Source organism: Olea europaea, chromosome 23, assembly GCF_002742605.1.
Source record: "Olea europaea var. sylvestris chromosome 23, O_europaea_v1, whole genome shotgun sequence".
In the NCBI taxonomy this organism is placed as follows: domain Eukaryota; kingdom Viridiplantae; phylum Streptophyta; class Magnoliopsida; order Lamiales; family Oleaceae; genus Olea; species Olea europaea.
In genome coordinates, this window is record NC_036259.1 from 12302198 (window position 1) to 12317967 (window position 15770).

The window sequence follows — 15770 nt, forward strand, 5'->3', positions numbered from 1 at the left end:
TTCACCCCAAGTCGCTGTGGAAAAGGGTTTTCATCCACTGCCATTTTCTTCTTGTCCTCGAATGTAATTCGTCTTGATTCAATGGTATCCTGTAACACATGGCGAAAAACCAAACAGTTGTTAGTCAAATGTGACAATGCATTATGCCACTTACAATATTTTTTACCCTTAACTTGTTCAGGGCTTGGCAATTTATGTTTATCGCTCAGCTTTATCTACTTATCCTTATATAGTTTATCAAATATAAGGTCAGCTTTGGTTACATCGAACGAGAACGTTCTAGCCTTTTTGTTTTCATCTTTTATAGGCTCATCCTTGCCTGACGGTCTAGGTTTAACCATTATAGGACAAGTATACGTATCTTCTTTAATTAATTCGGCCAAACACATTTCGGCTTGATCGTAATATTCGTCATTAATGGCATGAACATCAAAATTTGGGTCTCTATAATAAGTCTCCTTGCTAGAATTTTTCATTTGCTCTTCTTCTTTTATTAATCGTTCATACCTAATCACAATTGCGCTCAATTGAAAAAGATCAGGAAATTCATTATCTTGGAATTTTTTTTTCAAATCAAAGTTTAGACAATTTTGAGCGATTTTGACAAACTCCTTTTCGGGCAAAGGTACAAAACATTTACTTCTTGCTGTCTTGAACCTTTGAAGGAAACCTTTTGCCCATTCGTTTGGCATTTGACGCAGACTTGCCAAATCGGCCAAAGTAACTTCAGATTCAGTCTTATAAAACTGAGCATGGAACAATTGCTCCAATTGTTGCCATGTTTGAACAGAGTTCGCTGGCAAATTGATGAACCAGGAGAAATTTTTTAATTTTTTAATTTTTTTAAATCTTCTTTCGGCAGCGTCTTCAAGCCTCCTCTTCATTTTCCTTTACATTTTGCATCTTTTCTCACCTAAATTCCTTCAAATCATCATTCATTCTAGGGTTTTCACCTACACAATAAAAACAATTAAACTAAGTAATAAACAGCTAATAAAACTTACGAATATCTAAATTTAATAGTCCAAATAAGTGCAAAAACCCGCACTAAAACCGATTAGCACCAAACCTCAAACCCATTCCAAACTGAACTGCAAAACGAAGTTGAAAAGAAGACCAAGTCGCACAACTTGAACATGGCTACAAGAATAACTCATGGACAAGAACATAGAGTTCTTCTACAAAACACGCTGGAGTGCTAAGATGGAGATTCGTGGGATCTCAATCGTGCCGTGAATAAGAGTAGACCAGGGTAATGAAAGTAGGCTGAAAACATAATGAAAGTGGGATCTCAATCATATTTTGGCGCACTCATTTTTCTTTTGTTTGTTTTAAAATCTCAACCGTCCACAGATTTGATTTCTAGCCATACACGTCACTTTGTCAAAGGTCCATGTAATCCAACTTGGTACAAATAGCATTATTCGATGGCAATATAATATTATTATACACACAGTCCACAAAGGAAATGAAAGGAGAAGGATTTCACGCATATAGAGCAAAGAAATTGGATTTTTTGGTTTCCTTTAGGCACTAAAAGATGGTTGGGATTTAAAAAAATGGGAATTCCACGCAGAAAAGAGAGATACGCACCGGTTTAAAAGAAAAAGAGATAGAATTACGCACTGCAAACAAAAAAAATGAAAGATGCAGATGGACAGTATAAGGGAAGATGACATAAATCAAGCAATTTGAAAATAATAACAGTCAGCCAACTCCATCTATACAATCAGTGTGGGCTAGTATCATGAGATTTATTCTTTGTAATGAGTGTAAATCAGTGATTTGTAATTGTTATCATAAAAACTGTACATTTCCTCATATACGATGTAAATTTTGTATAAAGTAACCAGCAGGATCAATAGAAATGTGTGTTCAAAATTCTCATTGAAAGTGCCTCATGTCTTATTTTCTTATATGGTATTAGAGCCTGAAATCTCTAACGAAAAACTTAATCCCAAATTAGCTGTGTCTTCCTCTACAGACACACCCTTTGTTGTTTCAACATTACTGCGCAAATGCATGAGAAGATTACACCATCTACATTTCCACAGTGGCGAGCTCAATTTGAAGCCCTCTTAATTGGGTATGACTTGATGTATTATGTAAATGGAGATACCGTATGTCCATTCTCCGATGGCACCCCATCCTTCCTTTAAAAAAAATAAAAATTACTGGGTTAGATAAAACAAACTAATCCTAAGTGCTATCTTAGCATCAACATCTACAACAATTACTCCACTCATCGCCACTACCAAGACTTCACAGCAAGCTTGGAAAGAATTATCAACTCTGTACGCTAGTAAATCGCGTACAGGGGCTATGCAACTCAAGGAAGAACTCATCTTGATCCAGCATGGGAATCGATTGATTCCGAACTATTTACATGCTGTAAAAGCTCTCCCTGATGAAATTGCTCACATTGATCATCCGATTTCCGATGATGATGTCACCTTTTACATTCTCAGTGGATTGGGACCTGATTTTCATAAAATAGCTGCTCCCATTCGGGCAAGGGAAAAAATTCCTATCTTTTGAGGAACTTCATGATCTACTAGTGGGGCATGAAAGCTATCTGAGAAGAATGGAAGTTGTGACTCAACAGTTTGTAGCCGCTACAAACTTCACCAGTCGAAGAAATGAAAGCTCTGAAGGACATGAGTCGAAGGGCTTTATCAAAAGGCTTCAACAAATCAAATGGGCAATCAAAGTAGCAGGCCTTTTATCTCCCATCCAACATAAAAGATCAACATAGGCCTAATCAAAACTCAGGAGATCCAATAAAACCCAACGATGCTTCCAGCCAAAGTGCTGGCTCTGTGATCAGTTATACCATACTGCCAAGGCCTGCCCACAGTTATAGCAAAATGAAGTGACGGTAAACTGTGCTACTTCATCAAATACAAATAAAAAATAATGGCTCATTGATTTGGCAGCCTCTCACAACATCACGGGTGATCTCACAAATTTATCTATTTATTCTGAATATGATGGAATTGACGAAGTTGTTCTTGGTAATGGTACATGTTTGACTGTCTCACACATTGGTTCTCTAGCCTAACATTCACCCTAAAAACTTTTTATCTTGAGAGACACTCTTTGCGTTTTAAATATTCGTAAGAATTTAATTTATTTTCATCACTTTAAAATACATCGAATTTCACCCATTTCATTTTCTTGTGAAAGAACAGAACACGGGGACGATATTGTTAAGAGGTGCATGTGAGAATGGTGTCTACGGGTTTCCCAAATCATCGGTGCCTTCAACTCAACAAATGGTGGCTAATGTGCATGAAAGAACTATTGATGAATGGCATAAACATCTTGGACACCCATCCATTAAAGTAGTTCAAAATCTTGTTAGTCAATTCTCTCTGCCGCTTACCACAAAAAATTACCATCTTCATAGGCTTCTTGTTCTATCAATAAAGCACATCAACAACCATTTTGTTCAACGGGTTTTCAAAGTCATGCTCCTCTTGATATTATTTATGCCGATGTTTTGGACCTGCACACCATATTGGTCTTGTGGATCTCGTTATTATCTTAATTTTGTCGACCATTATACAAAATACATATAGCTTTATCCAATGGTTACAAAATCAAGCGCGTCTACTATATTTCCACAATTCAAAAAAATTGTTGAAACACACTTCAACTCTAACATAAAGAGTTTGTATTCAGCAATGATGGTGAATTCATAGGTTTAGGAACTATCTTTCTTTACATGGCATAAGTCATTACACTTCCGCACCATATACGTCCCAACAAAACTGTATTTCTGAACGATGTCATCGTCACCTTTTGGAAATGCACCTCACTCTTGTCCATGATGCTTTCCTACTACTTGATTATTGGCCCCATGCATTCCAAATGACTGTATATCTAATATATCGTTAACTCAATCCAGTTCTTCAAAATGAGTCACCATTTGAGGCCTTTTTTGCACAAAAACCAAATTATCTCAAACTCAAGAAATTTGGGTGTCTTTGTTATCTTCTCACAAAGCCATATAATACTCACAAACTACGTCCCAAATCTATTCCTTGCATTTTTCTGGGATATTCACAAACTCAAAATGCCTATAAATGTAAGGACCCATCCACTAAAAGGCTATACATCTCAAGGCATGTCCTATTTGACAAGGTGAGAAGCCAAATTATATAAAGAGGCCCAGATCTAGTTGAAAGCCCATTTAAACATCTTTCTTCCTTCAGTGTTCCATTTTAGCAAATGTACTCCTCGCGAAACCCAGATGCTCCAAGACTTGTGCAGCATTTCCATTCCTTCTTGTCGCAGCCGATGATTTTGAAAACACCTGTCACCATTCAAGCATCACTTCTAGGTAATATCTCCTCTCTCTTAGATCCGGCAATTCCAGATTCCAATGTCAACTTAGAATTTGTTGATGTAAATTGGAGTGCTCCGATGTCAATTTCTACCCCCACTATATCGGCAAAACCACAAAATACATCTTCTCAAACTCACATCATGGGTACAAGGTCAATGAATAACATCTTTAAACCCAAGCAAATTCACACGGTCATAAAACATCCCATACAACCCACCCTTGAGCCAATGTGTATAAGTCAAGCCATATCTCATCCCCAATGGCGTGAAGTCATGTCCAATGAGCTCACTGCTCTTATGAGACATGATACTTGGGATTTAGTCCCTCCACCCAAGAATTGTAATCCGGTTGAATGTAAGTGTGTGTTTAGAATCAAAAGAAAATTTGATGGATCAATTGATCCGTTCAAAGAAAGACTTGTTGCAAAGGGATGTCTGATAGATCAATTAAACGTCCGGACTTGATTATAAAGAAACTTTTAGCCCTGTAGTTAAACTAGCCACAATAAGGCCTATTTTAAGCATTGCTGTTGTCAATGGATGAGAACTCAGACAAAATGGATGTTAACAATGCATTCTCGCATGGGAACTTGACTGAAAATGTGTATATGATGCAACCTCCCAAGTTTAAAGATATGTCAAAAGCTGATCACGTGTATAAGTTACGAAAAGCCATTTATGGCCTTAAGCAAGCCCCACAGGCTTGGTACTCAGCCCTGAAGAATGCCTTAACTGAGCTTGGTTTTTATAATTCAAAAGCTAATTCTTCATTATTCATTTTCGACAAGATTTAATTACATGCTATTTTTTAGTGTATATCAATGATCTTGTTATTATGGGAGTGATGAAAAATTTGTGGCTCATGTTATTAATAAACTTGGCATTCAGTTTTCCTTGAAGACTTGGGCTTACTTCATTTTTTTCTTAGGAGTGGAGGTAATACCAACTTCTGCAGGTCTTTTCTTATCACAACACAAATACGTTCGTGAACTATTGCAAACCACGAATATGATTGGAGCAAAGGATGTTTGTACACATCTTTCCACTATAATGTCTCTTCATTTAGTGGACAGCATGGCTGCAGTGGATAGTATCGTGTTCAGGAGAGTGATAGGTAGCTTGATTGAAATACCTATCTTTGACACGCCCCAACATTTTTTTTGTCATCAACAAGCTATCACAATTCATGCACAAGCTAACTACAGCCCATTGGACATCCACAAAGAGACTTCTTCGATATCTAAAAACAACAATTTTTATGGAATTCAAATTCAAAAATTTGCAGCTCCATTTCTTACAACCTACAACGATGCCGACTGAGCTAGAAACATAGATGATCGCACCCTGTACTTCAGCTTATATCACCTTTATTGGTTCCAACCCAATTTCTTGGAGATCTAAGAAATAAAGAGCAATTGCACGCTCAACTATGGAGGCTGAATATTGTGTCATTGCTAATGCAGTGGTTGAAACCATGTGGTTAAAAGCTTTATTTCAAGAACTTGGTTTTCCACTCAAAGGCAAACCCTCCATTCTTTATGATAATCTTGGTGCTACCCATCTAAGTTTAAATCCAGTACAACATTCAAGAATGAAATACATTCAAATAGATCTTCATTTAGTGTGTGATCTAGTTCAACAAGGTGAAATACATGTCCGACATGTACGTACACAAGATCAACTGGCTGACTTAATGACCAAGCCTTTGTCAAAGCAACGAACAGAAATTTTAAGAAACGAGATTGGTCTTCTCGATGGAAACTCAATCTTGCGGGAGGCATATAAGGGAAGATGACACAAATCAAGCAATTCAAAAAAACTAATAGTCAGCCAATCAGCGTGGGCTAGAATCATGGGATTTATTCTTTGTAATGAGTGTAAATCAGTGATTTGTAACTGCTATAAAAAAAGATGTACATTTCCTTATCATAAAAGCTGTACATTTCCTTAGATAGAATGTAAATTTTATATAAAGTTACTAGCAGGATCAATAGAAATGTGTTTTCAAAATCATCATTGAAAGTGCCTCGTGTCTTATTTCCTTGTAGATAGCAGCATAATTGGAGTATTAATTCCATATTTTTGTACATAATTCATCAACGATTTACGCAAGAGATTTGAGAATTAATCACACTTATCAATTTATCGATGATGTCATTCTACTTTTATTTATTTAGTTTTGACGTTATGCTAGGCTAAATTATTTTGTGCTAGGATTACGATGAAACTTATATCAGTGGCAGAGCTAGAATATTTTATTTGAGTTGGCAAAAATTATATGGCAAAAATAATTATAAATAAAATAAAATAGTAACACTACCTTACTATAACTCTTCTCGACCTGTTCTCATATTTTGAAACGTCGTATAGTTACATCATTATCAATTTTAATAAATACATCCTTCTCAATATAGAGTGCTGGTCCTTGATTTTCGAGACATGAGGCGAACTTTATAAATTAGCCCCCCAATGCAATTATATAATTCGACAAGGCTTCATAAATTGCTGATAAATTTGTAACCAGTGCTCCATGGTTGCTTTAAACACCCTCTCAAGTGTTTTCATCATGCTGCACAAAACCATGAATAAGTATCCAAACTATAAAGAAAATATTATAGCAAAAATAATCTAGATTTTCTGTATTTGTTAGAGAATGACTTTGTAGTATAACAAAGTTAACAAAAATCTTAACTTCTTGTGACAAAAAAGCCCAAAAAATTCCTTTGATTTCTCGAGAAAATAATACCTTCTTGAAAAATAATCAACTTGTATAAGTTAAAATCAAAGAGCTTTTCACGATCAAATCACATCACACACACAATGTGCAAAATGCAACATTAACATAAAAAAATCTTCTTTCATGTTTTACTCTTATAGATCTAACAAAACCCACAAGCACAGTATACTACACACCCCAAAACTTTCACTATAATTGCAAATACCCTTCCCAACACGAAAAAGTATTAATTCTTATCTATCGTATAAACATAAAAAAGTTTTTTTTTTTTTAAATCCAAGTCTCATAAAATCCAAAAATGGCGAAGCATCAAGAAAAAAGAAAAAGGAAACCACACATATATGACAAAGTGATTTTTGTATGTACAGTATATAGGGACGGACCCACCTTTGGCTCAGGCAGGGGGTATTAAGGACCATTAAGTTTGCTCAAGAAGAATTTATCCACTTTTCAGTTTATAGATTAGTTAGAAAAATTTAAATGCATATTGCGCATGATAATATAAAGTCGTCTCAGGTCCTGAAAACTCAAAGTTCGACTTAGATTGAATTTCGCCTGCACTGAGCAATATTCGTGGGTCCATCCTTGACAGTATATACATACTTTGCACTATTGCAAATGGCAAACTCAGGGTGGCCAGCATATACAAATGACATATTTTGGAGAAGGGAGAAGAGAAAAGAGCAAGTGCCTTCTCTAGTAAATTATTCATTTCTTTGTTTTTGTCTAATTTTATAAAAATAAAAATCAGAAAATTTTGCATGGCACACTTGTTATTAGTATATAATCATATATAGCATTAATATTCTCTATAATAATTTTCCAATAGTGTAGGATTATTTTCCTTAATAATTGGTTGTGTAATTATTACACAATCTTTTCTTTTAAATTATTTTGTTTTACAGTTATTTGTAGCCCTATAAATAGGGTCTTTTCCTTTGTAATATACACTATAGTTTATGATACAATTTATTATTTTGACATGGTATCAGAGTGGGTTTAATTTTGGGTTAAATTTGCAAGCTTTCGTTCTCTAGCGAGCGGCCTTGTGCCACTCGTCTGGTCATATTTCTTACTCCGTCCAGTCCTTTTCCTAGAAAAGAATATTATTTTACCTTTGAATTGATTTCTTACTCCCCTTTTTCCTTAGAAAATCTATCAACCCTCTGTTGGAAAAAATAAGTTATAAAAACTTTCAGATTAAATATTAAAAAATTTCAGTTTTCATTTTAATTTTTAATTTTTCAGTTTTGTGTTTAATTTTATGTTCAATAAAAAATTTAATCCCATTATTATATTTGTAACGTATGTTGAATTTTATTTATTTTCATAATGAGATGGTTGAATTCTTCTACTATAAAAAGGGGGTGGATTTTATATTCTTTGACACAACTGAAAAGGCTATAGTTCGACCCAACCAACACCTAGAGGGGGGATGAATAGGTGTCTATGTGGAATTTAACAATTTAATTAAGTTATGCAACAAGTCAAATAAATTAAACGTTGTCCAGATTCATTCATATGATTTAACTACCCATATTGAATTGCCGGTTGAATTGAAATTGACAGAAAGCAATAAATAACACAAAAATTGTTGACGGAGAAAACCCAACTGGGGAAAAACTCCTGGCACAAGCCAGTAGGGATTTACTATAAAAGACTCCAACTTACAGTACACTAGACATGACTGTATCTAACAACACTTTGATCTCCTTACTGTATCAACCAAAGCTTTCTTGAATTCTGCAGATCTGCGCCAAAATCCCAGCCTTGTATTTCTTCTATTTCCCGTGAATCAACAAGAACTCCAGTTCTTCAATCAACCTCCTTCCCGGATCTTCAATCAACTGATTTTCTGGAAGTAGTAAGGATTTTTGATAGGTGTTTTGTTTGAAAAGGTGCTTGGTGTTTTTTTTTCTTCAATGAATCATATGGTGAAGAGTTTTGCAAGTGATCCTTTGGTGGAGAGGAAAATATTGTGCTATGTGTTTTGCCAAAGGTTAATGAAAAGCGTAATTTTTGTTTATATAGTAGGTCGTTTTTGGTAGTATGGAGCATTTAAAATTCGCGAGGAAGGAAAATTACCAAACGCCGGATGACACTGTTGCTCGAGCGAAGTGCCGGCGAAACTCTAGCGACGCACTCTCGCTCGAGCGAAGTGGTGGCGAAACTCCAGCGACGCAGGTTCTGTTATTTAGGCTCGAGCGAGTTCAGGGCGAAACTCTAGCACCAATCTTGCGCCGTTTTCATCTTCAAAGCATCCAACTTTACCCTAGACCTATACATTAATTATTGCAAAATTGCAACACAAGTCCCTGAACTTTTAGACATTGACAAATTGGTCCTTGACTTTACAAACTCGACAAATTAGTCCTTTTGGTCACAGATTGCCAATTACAACATTTTCCTAACAACAACAAAATCAAACACAAAATACTCCCTACTTTCTTTTCAACTACTTTCTTCTCATACTACTCTATTGTCATTTTATCTCCTTCTCTAAACTTTTGGCAATTGATAAGGGCTTGTTCTTTCTCTCCCTGTGGTCATGCCCATAGAAGGAGAATCAGCTGCGAGCTATAAGGATTTTATCTTGGAACCGTACAGTGTCGAAAGTACCCGCACGAAAGAGAGCCACACAACTTTAGGAAAACGATTATCGCGACTCTCTTATGCCAACTTTCCTAACTCTATTATCATATTTATTTTAGGAAAAATTGTAGCAGAGGCTCTAAACCTTTAAAACATTAGTAGACTTTTCCCAAACCTTTAATTTGTTAAACCGTCACCCCAAACCTTTCGAAACGTTGTGGCGGAGGCATTTTTGGACGATTTTTATCCAAATTTCTGTTAGTTGACTAATAATATTGACTTTGACCATATTTTTAATAATTTTGAAAGGGTAAAATAATCACTTCTACTTATTACATTGAAATAAGTGAGAAATTAAATTAGAAAAAATAAGGAAAAAAAATAGAGGCCAGTCGTCTTCTCCCTTCCTCCCACCTATCCCCACCCCCACCAATTACTGCCACCTCCATCTCCGCCTCCGCCTCCACTTCTACCTTCCCTCTGTTCCTACACTTGAGAATAGAAGTTCCATAGCTGTAACAATTGTGGAGTATGTAATATAATCTACTGATGATCATAGTCCAATGGAAGAAAAACTAGATTCAAATTCAAAATTTCCAGTTTAGTATCATTTGATTCTGTTCTTCAATAGAATCTCCCTCAACTCGATGGTGTCAATCTCTTTGGATTGATTTTTCGGCCTGTAATATCCGATGACTGGATTCGGCACCCTCGAGGTTTTGGTCGATTTATTTTATTTGATTCATGCTTATAATTGATAGTACATTGCACAAATCACGTTAATTTTTACAACAATCTAATGTCGTGTATGTGGTTTGTGTGATAATAATTTTTGGTAGTTGCTAACATACTCGTTGTTATTATGCTTCAATTTTTTTATTCTATTAAATTTGGAACCTTTTATAATTTTCATTTTGAAACTTACTACGTAAATTCTCATTTTAGAAGCTCATAGAAATTTTATTGATTAAGTATTGCGCTCTTCAAAATTGCTTCAATATTTTTAATTTTAAGCACTTATTTCATTTTGATAACTCAGTGGAAAGCTTTGAAAACTTATATTAGTTACTTGATTGATTGACTTGAACGTTTAATATAAAATTAATTGTGACTGTCATTTTATAGTTCAATATTCGTCTAATTTATTATATTGTTACTTGGAATATTTGAATTGATATTGTCAAGTTTTAAATAGTTGACTTAATTGAAAAAAATTATTGTTGGTATTATTCAGTGACAGATTTATATATATTTACAGTTACTTTTCTTTGCCTTAGTAATTTGTAGTGTAAGAATGACATCTCTTGAAGATACTAATAGTGCTAAACCAGAAAACTTCGATGGAAAAAATTTTAAAAGATGGAAAAAAACAAATGGAATATTGGTTGACCTTTTTAGGGTTAATTTCTGCTCTAAAAGAAGATAATGAAAGTAGAGAGTCTACCTCTTGGTATAGCCCAGAACAAATTGAATTTCATTGTCATAATCAAATTTTAAGTGCTCTTTCTGATAGACTTTATGATATTTCAAAATGTCAAGAGTGCTAAAGATCTTTGGAAAACATTAGAGGAAGAATATGGAATTGATGATAATGGAGTTGATAGATTTAACGCGTCAACCTTTAACAAATATGTTATAGTGGACGAAAAATCTATAAACGAACAAATCCATTGATTTAAAGATTTACCATGACATGTAGAAGAAATAGGGTCAAGTTTTAGTGAGGACTATGAGGTTTCATGCCTTATAGATTAACTTCCACCTTCTTGATCAGACTTTGCTAAAAGTCTTAGACATAAGCAAGGGATTTTAACTGTGAACCAAGTATTCAATTCCTTGAGAATAGAATAACATCATAGAAATCGTATCAACAAAGCTGATGAATCACATGCCAAGGCAAACTTGGTAGAAAATTTAAAAAATCCTACTTTCTCCTCAAAGCAATTTAAGACTTAGGGTAATAAGTTTAAGAAAAACTTTCACTATTATCGAAAAAATTTCCAACCTAAGAATAACAATGGCAAAGAGAAGAATGAGCAAGGGCCATGTTATGTATGTAGAAGAACAAACCATATTGCTCGAGATTGCTACTACAAAAAGACAAAGGAGTACAAGCTTAAGGACAAATTTCAAAAGGATCAAGTAAACATGTTGAAGGATGGTGGACATTCTATTAAGTGTGACTCATCAACATCTTTAGTCAATTTTACTTTTAATAGTAATGAATGGTGGTTAGATTCTAGAGCAAATGTTCGTGTTTGTTTTAATAAGACTTTGTTTAAATCTTATCGGACTTCAAGCGAAGGAAGCGTAATTTTGGGAAATTACTCCATTGTACTTGTATTGGGAATTGGAAGTGTGGAGCTTAAGATGACCTCCGGGAAAAGTTTAATTTTAGATCAAGTTCGCCATGTCCCAGAAGTTAGAAGAAATTTAGTTAGTGGGTCACTTTTAGTTCAACAAGGTTTTAAACTTGTAATGGAGTCAAATAAGGATGTTATAACAAAAAATAATGTTTTGTTGGGAAAGGTTATATTAGTGATGGATTGTTTAAATTGAATATTATTGAAAATCTTTATCGTGATTCTTCCATAATTCTTAATATGGAAATTAGTTACTTGTGGTATGAACGATTGGGTCCTGTTGGTAAGATAAAGATCAAGAAACTTATGGATCTAAACTTGATCCCAAAATTTCAAATTGGTAATAATAAGTGTGAAGTTTGTGTACAAGCCAAACAAACTAAGAGACCTTTTAAATCAGTTAGAAGGGACACAAACCTTTTAGAATTGATTCATAGTGATGTTTGTGATTCTAATAGATAGCAAACAGGAGTTGGTAATAAATATTTTGTAACATTTATAGATGATTATTCTAAATATTGCTATATTTATTTATTGAAAGTGAAGGAGATGATTATTTTGATACATATTCTCCTGTTGCTAGAATTACTACTATTAGAACATTATTAGCATTGAGTAGTATTCATAAATTGATCATTCATCAAATGGACGTTAAGACTGCATTTTTTAATGGTGATTTTAATGAATAAATATATATGAAACAACCAAAAGGATTTAAAGTCAAAGGACAAGAACATAGAGTATGTAAGTTAATGAAGTCATTATATGGACTAAAACAAGCACCTAAACAGTGGCATGAGAAGTTTAATAGAGTTATACTAAATTATGGATTTAGAATTAATACACATGACAAGTGTGTATATTGCAAAGAAGATAACAGTGTGCATGTGATACTTTGTTTATATGTAGATGATATATTAATATTTGGGACAAATTTAGGATTTGTTAATGATGTATTTTGTCAAAGAATTTTGAAATGAAAGATTCGGGAGAAGCTCATATAATTTTGGGAATGAAGTTAAGGAAAACTTCTAAAGGAATTTTACTAAATCAATCTAATGCTATTAAAAAGATGTTTGAAAATTTTGGACATTATGACAATAAACCAGTTTCCACTCCATATGATTCAAATGTACACTTGAAGAAGAATTTAGGTGAACCAGTTTCGCAATTTGAGTATTCTCAAATTATTGGATCCTTGTTGTACATAGCAAATAGGACAAGACCTGATATAGCCTTTGCTATTGGGAGATTTAGTAGATATACTAACAATCCAAATAAAGAACATTAGAATACTCTAGAGAGAGTGCTTAAATATCTCCAAGGTATATTAGATTATTCTATAAAAACTGGATAACTAATAATGTAGATATTAAGCCTACCACTGGATATACCACTAGATATGTATTTATGCTGGGTGATGGGGCCATGTCCTGGGGTTCAAAAAGACAAACGATTATCTCTAGGAGTACATTGATACAACATGTACTAATACTGAGTGGCTTAGAGATTTATTATTAGATATATCATTAATAAGTAAGCCAATTCTAGTTATTTCAATACATTGTGATTGTAAATAGAGCTTGTAAATCAATCTAACCCAAATAAGAAGATGAATAGGCATATTCAAGCAAGACTTAAGTCAGTTAAGGCCTTACTTAAGAGAATGAGATTTCTTTCAATTTCGTGAGATCTGAAAAGAATTTGTCAGATAACTTAACTAAAGCTTTACCTAAAAAAGGTGTTAATGAATCATCGAGAGGGATGGGCTTAAACCCGTAAGGGAGTCATCTCTGGGAGTAACTCAAGCTTTGTGATTGGAGATCCCATAAAAAAAAGTTCAATATGGTAGGAGCAACCCGTACTACATGACTCGTAATAGCATTATATTTTATGTTCATCCCTATGGTGATAGTGTTGTGATTGTGATATTAGGAAGGGTTTACCCTAAATGAGTACTGAGGTGGGAATTCTTCCAAGGTGTGGGTCATATGCACCCTTGGAGGACTCACTTATGTAAGAGTTGTCATGAGGTCATGACTATGGGATTGAGCTATTTCCTAGAGACTCTTACTAGAATCAAGATAAGAGCGCATGACCATTAATAGCCTACTCACTATGAACCAAGCCTAAATTGATACTGTGTGTGGAGCAATTGAAGTTTGGTCAAAGAGACATAATTTAAGGCTTAGTCCATTATGGCTACCTCAGATGGAAATTGTTATCACTAAGTGAAGTTCAAGTCCAAAATACACCTACACCTATTATACATTATAATATTGCCACTATGTGCATATATAATTATTTTGAAAGTTTTAAAACTTGTGGGCGATTGTTGGAAAAAATAAGTTATTAAAAAATTTCACTTTTCATTTTAATTTTTAAGCTTTCAATTTTAATTTTTTAATTTTTCAATTTTGTGTTTAATTTTATATTCAATACAAAATTTAATTCCATTATTATATTTGTAACAGATGTTGAATTTTATTAATTTTCATAATGAGATGGTTGACTTCTTCTACTATAAAAAGGGGTGGATTTCACATTCTTTGATACAACAAAATCAAACACAAAATACTCTCTACTTTCTTTTCATACTACTTTCTTCTCATACTACTCTCTTGTCATTTTATCTTCTTTTATAAACTTTTGGCAATTGATAAGGACTTGTTCTTTCCCTCCTTGTGGTCATGCCCATAGAAGGAGAATCGGCTGCAAACTATAAGGGTTTTATCTTCGAGCAGTGCAATGCCAAAAGTAACCACACGAATGGGAGGCCACACGACTTTAGGACAATGATTATCGCGACTCTCTTAGGCCAGCTTTTCTAACTATATTCTCATATTTATTTTATTTGATTCATGCCTAAAATTGATAGTTCATTACACAAATCACGTTAATTTTTACAATACCCTCATCGTCAAGAATTGTTTACAAATATTTTCATCTTGCTGCATATAAGCCCTCATCAGATAACCTATTAACCGTGCAAATTCTCACGTTTCGTGCATGGCTAATTTCTGCAAGAACCCATCTCTCTTCATTGCCTAATATAACGAGAATTTTCGACAGACTATACCCAGATGCCAAATTTTCTTCAAACAAAGATTTTGATGGGGTCAGATGCTTTTCGTTAAAGAATGAAATGGGTTTCAAGAATTTGGTAAAAGATGCATTGAAAATTCCAGTCGTGGCGATTAAGGACACTTTTCTGTGGTAGAAAGAAGCCTTCTGGAATAAAAAATTATCTGGTGTTGCTGGGTCCAGGTTCTCTTTCTTCATGTTTGCTTATGATATGTAATTACTGGGATGAAGAGCATGACTCTTTAGTTCAACCATAATCAGTGTAGTATCCTTAGTAATTCTACTATGTCAACCGTCAACCACCAACAAGCAATTGGATTTCTTGCAAGATTTTTACAGCTTACTGAAGTAACTGTTTAGTTTAATTGTTGGCAATTATTCTTGTTGTTGCTATTTATTTTTCACTTGACGAGTTCGATGACAGTTTTTCGAGTCGGCTTGGTACGGTGAACGTGGACTGAAATTCTGGTGTCGTGAGTATGAAGTGTTGTGGTGGAAATCTTGGGACGTTCTTCCATTAGACGTTATCTTAGGCTACATCAGTAAAGTTTTACTGCTGGGTTTTGAGTTCAGTGGTCAGAGTTGTGAAATTCATCGGCGCCGCTCAGTCTGGTTTCTTTCGAGGTGTGGTCGACGGCATGGAG